Source organism: Borostomias antarcticus (assembly GCF_949987555.1).
Source record: "Borostomias antarcticus genome assembly, chromosome: 24".
NCBI classification, from domain to species: Eukaryota; Metazoa; Chordata; class Actinopteri; order Stomiiformes; family Stomiidae; genus Borostomias; species Borostomias antarcticus.
In genome coordinates, this window is record NC_140257.1 from 16175933 (window position 1) to 16180932 (window position 5000).

The 5000-nt window shown below is 53.1% G+C and overlaps 1 protein-coding gene across 1 annotated transcript in view; it reads left to right on the plus strand.

The window, feature by feature from the left end:
• The window catches only part of ctnnd2b (catenin (cadherin-associated protein), delta 2b), a gene marked incomplete at both ends in the record, with an annotated part of 70457 nt that overhangs the window by 8862 nt on the left and 56595 nt on the right, over nucleotides 1-5000 (plus strand). The gene's annotated exons all lie outside the window — the stretch shown is intronic.

Sequence of the window (5000 nt, forward strand, 5' to 3'; positions counted from 1 at the left end):
TATAAGTGATGCTATAGCAGCATCCACGCTAACCTCTTTAGGAGCCGCCATTGTTGTTTTAGAACACTCGCTTCTCGCTGTCGTCACACCTAAACCACGCCAGGCGTACCTGGTAGTATTTCGTCATAGAACGCTGATTGGCTAGATCATTTTTTGATCGGGCACAAACGGATCTCTATGGAGTGTGTCCAGACTGATCTGCGAGATCGGGATGGTCTCACGCAAGGCGACCGTCCTCCTGCCAGCGCAGCCAGTGTCCAGGCAGCCTCTTACGCACAAAGAACAGCTGGTTCAGAGGATGGACCACATGAACCTGACTTCCTTCCTGCCTCCCTCTCCCCCTCCATCCTCCCTCCCTCCCTCCCTCCCTCCCTCCCTCCCTCCATCCTCCCACCATCCTCCCACCCTCCCTCCCTCCATCCTCCCACCCTCCATCCTCCCACCCTCCCTCCCTCCCTCCCTCCCTCCATCCCTCCCTCCATCCTCCCTCCCAACCTCCCTCCCTCCCTCCCTCCATCCTCCCACCCTCCCTCCCTCCCTCCCGCCATCCTCCCTCCCTCCCTCCCTCTCCCCCTCCATCCTCCCACCCTCCCTCCCTCCCTCCATCCCTCCCTCCCTCCCTCCCTCCCTCTCCCCCGCCATCCTCCCACCCTCCCTCCCTCTCTCCCTCTCCCCCCGCCATCCTCCCACCCTCCCTCCCTCCCTCCCTCCCTCCCTCTCCCCCGCCATCCTCCCACCCTCCCTCCCTCCCTCCCTCTCCCCCGCCATCCTCCCACCCTCCCTCCCTCCATCCCTCCCTCCCTCCCTCCCTCCATCCTCCCACCCTCCCTCCCTCCCTCTCCCCACCATCCTCCCACCCTCCTCCATCCTCCTCCCTCCCTCCCTCCATCCCTCCATCCTCCCACCCTCCCTCCCTCCCTCCCTCTTCCCCGCCATACTCCCACCCTCCCTCTCCTCCATCCTCCCACCCTCCCTCCCTCCCTCCCTCCTCCCACCCTCCCTCCCTCCCTCCCTCCCTCCCTCCCTCCCTCCCTCCCTGCCTTCGAAAATTGAACAAAATCCAAGCCATTATTTATTTCATTGCCCACTGACGGGGCCTGGCCATGACGCCCTCTCCAGATAAAATCTATTTTCCCACAGTAGAAACGCATGGATTATGTGAACTTGTATAAAAACATTTGAGAACGTATTCATTGGGTGAGTGAGAGGACCGGATCTCCTCTGCTATCTCTGGCATTGATTCTGGTAAATCCCCTCTTTAGTCTTATCTCATCTCCCTCCTTCCTCCTTCCGTCTCTCTCTCTCTCTCTCTCTCTCTCTCTCTCTGAGCATGCTCTGTCTGGCCTCTCTGGAGCTGTAGTGCATGCTGGGATGTCTCTCCCCAGGGTGGTCAGGTACTCAGGTGGGGTATCTCCCAGGGTGGTGAGGTACTCAGGTGGGGTATCTCCCAGGGTGGTCAGGTACTCAGGTGGGGTATCTCCCAGGGAGGTCAGGTACTCAGGTGGGGTATCTCCCAGGGTGGTCAGGTACTCAGGTGGGGTATCTCCCAGGGTGGTCAGGTACTCAGGTGGGGTATCTCCCAGGGTGGTCAGGTACTCAGGTGGGGTATCTCCCAGGGTGGTCAGGTGCTCAGGTGGGGGGTATCTCCCAGGGCTGTCCGGTACTCAGGTGGGGGGTATCTCCCAGGGAGGTCAGGTACTCAGGTGGGGTATCTCCCAGGGTGGTCAGGTACTCAGGTGGGGTATCTCCCAGGGTGGTCAGGTACTCAGGCGAGGTATCTCCTGGGTCTTTCTGTGTGGAGTTTGCAGGTCTTCCACGTGTTCTCAAGGGTTCTACCCCTGTAAAGAACCCAATACGAAAAACATGCAGTAGAACAGATAGCTGACGCTGTCCGTCCCTGACGAAGACGCACAGGAGCGCTTGGTTGGTCCGCGGGCGTGTCCCAGCATGCACGCTGCCTACTGTCTGCTCCCAGCTGCCCTCGGGGGAAGAACGACGGGAGGGTTAAGAGCAGGAGAAGGATTTCCGGTCTCTCTCTCCACACTGACAGAGTCTCCTCTATGAACTGGTCTCTCTCTCCACAATGACACTGAGTCTCCTCTATGAACTGGTCTCTCTCTCCACACTGACACTGAGTCTCCTCTATGAACTGGTCTCTCTCTCCACACTGACAGAGTCTCCTCTATGAACTGGTCTCTCTCTCCACACTGACACTGAGTCTCCTCTATGAACTGGTCTCTCTCTCCACACTGACTGAGTCTCCTCTATGAACTGGTCTCTCTCTCCACACTGACTGAGTCTCCTCTATGGACGGTCTCTCTCTCCACACTGACAGAGTCTCCTCTATGGACCGGTCTCTCTCTCCACACTGACAGAGTCTCCTCTATGAACTGGTCTCTCTCTCCACACTGACAGTCTCTCCTCTATGAACTGGTCTCTCTCTCCACACTGACTGAGTCTCCTCTATGGACCGGTCTCTCTCTCTCCACACTGACAGAGTCTCCTCTATGGACCGGTCTCTCTCTCTCCACACTGACAGTCTCCTCTATGGACCGGTCTCTCTCTCCACACTGAGTCTCCTCTATGAAATGGTCTCTCTCTCCACACTGACAGAGTCTCCTCTATGAACTGGTCTCTCTCTCTACACTGACAGAGTCTTCTCTATGAACTGGTCTCTCTTTCCACACTGACAGAGTCTTCTCTATGAACTGGTCTCTCTCTCCACACTGGAACTGGTCTCTCTCTCCACACTGACAGAATCTCCTCTGAACGATTTCTTGAAAGGGACTAATTATGGTCTCATTAAAATCACATCAACGGAGTCTGTGTGACGAACAGATCCTCACAACTGAGCGTTTAGTCTTTTTGTATCGTAAACAACATTTGATGAAAGTACTGGGCCCCGGTCCTTGACGGGATAGTTGAATCATAGACTGGGAGAGGACAGAAGCCTGTTTCTGTGGTGATGATACCATCAAGCGCTATTAAGACACTCAGAACCCACTCAAACACCAACACTGAATCTCTGTCTCTACAGTTACTGATGTCAGAACGCTGTCTCTCCCAGAGAGAGAGGCTACTCTGTGCTCTTGATCAAAATACTCCTCTTGACACAAAATCATCTGTTTGGGCACTCCAGTGTTTCTGGGAAAACACATTATATCCGCTCTCTGCCACACAGACAGGGTTTCACCATTAGATGTATTTTCATACACTTTGTGTCTTTATCCTGGGAAGGTGATCTCCAAGGTCAATGAGTGCCAAAGACAGCCCGTTGCGTCTGTAGCACTGCCGTTTGGATGAGTTTGATTCGGCTCTCTGCATGTGGGCGGTTTGATTTTTCAGATGATTCTTTTGGTTCACTGCATTGAACCAGCGAGAGCAAACTCATTAAATACTTGAACTTTTTTAGTGTTGCCCACTGGTCCATATTGAGGTACATTTGAATCGATAGTTCTTCTTTGCTCTTTATATACTTCTGCTATGACGCTGACATTTTAAAAGTATCTACCTACAGTATAGTAACAACCTACAGTACAACCCTACCATCTAACCTTTTTATAAGTGTATTATCACGTGTATCAGTATCAGTGTTTTATCAGAGCATAATGACTTTGATGGCCTTCTTTGTCTTGGAGAGGGAGAATGTGATGATGAGCGCTTGAATAGGAAGTCTGCTTGCGATCAGAGCAGAATATGTACAGTAAACACCACACGGTACACAGTACATGCAACACGCTACATACAACACGCCTCAGGACACGCAACATGCTACATACCACACGCCTCAGGACACGCAACATGCTACATACCACACGCCTCAGGACACGCAACATGTTACATACAACATGCTTCAGGACACGCAACATGCTACATACAACATGCTTCAGGACACGCAACATGCTACATACAACATGCTTCAGGACACGCAACATGCTACATACGACACGCCTCAGGACACGCAACATGTTACATACCACACGCCTCAGGACACAACACGTTACATACGACACGCCTCAGGACACGCAACACGTAACATGTTACATACCACACGGTACACAGTACACGCAACACGCTACATACCACACGCCTCAGGACACGCAACACGTTACATACGACACGTTTCAGGACATGCAACATGTTACATACAACATGCTTCAGGACACGCAACATGCTACATACGACACGCCTCAGGACACGCAACACGTTACATACGACACGCCTCAGGACACGCAACACGTTACATACCACACGCCTCACGACACGCAACACGTTACATACGACACGCCTCAGGACACGCAACACGTTACATACCACACGCCTCACGACACGCAACACGTTACATACCACACGCCTCAGGACACGCAACACGTTACATACGACACGCCTCAGGACACGCAACACACTACATACGACACGCCTCAGGACACGCAACACTTTACATACCACACGCCTCAGTACACGCAACACGTTACATACGACACGCCTCAGGACACGCAACACACTACATACGACACGCCTCAGGACACGCAACATGCTACATACCACACGCCTCAGGACACACAACATGTTACATACGACACGCCTCAGGACACGCAACACGTTACATACGACACGCCTCAGGACACGCAACACGTTACATATGACACGCCTCAGGACACGCAACACGTTACATACGACACGCCTCAGGACACGCAACACGTTACATACGACACGCCTCAGGACACGCAACACGTTACATATGACATGCCTCAGGACACGCAACACATTACATACGACACGCCTCAGGACACGCAACACGTTACATACGACACGCCTCAGGACACGCAACATGTTACATACGACACGCCTCAGGACACGCAACACGTTACATACGACACGCCTCAGGACACGCAACACGTTACATACGACACGCCTCAGGACACGCAACACGTTACATACGACATGCTTGAGCAGCACACAGAACTCTACAGTATTGATGTTGTTGTTGTTGTTCTGCT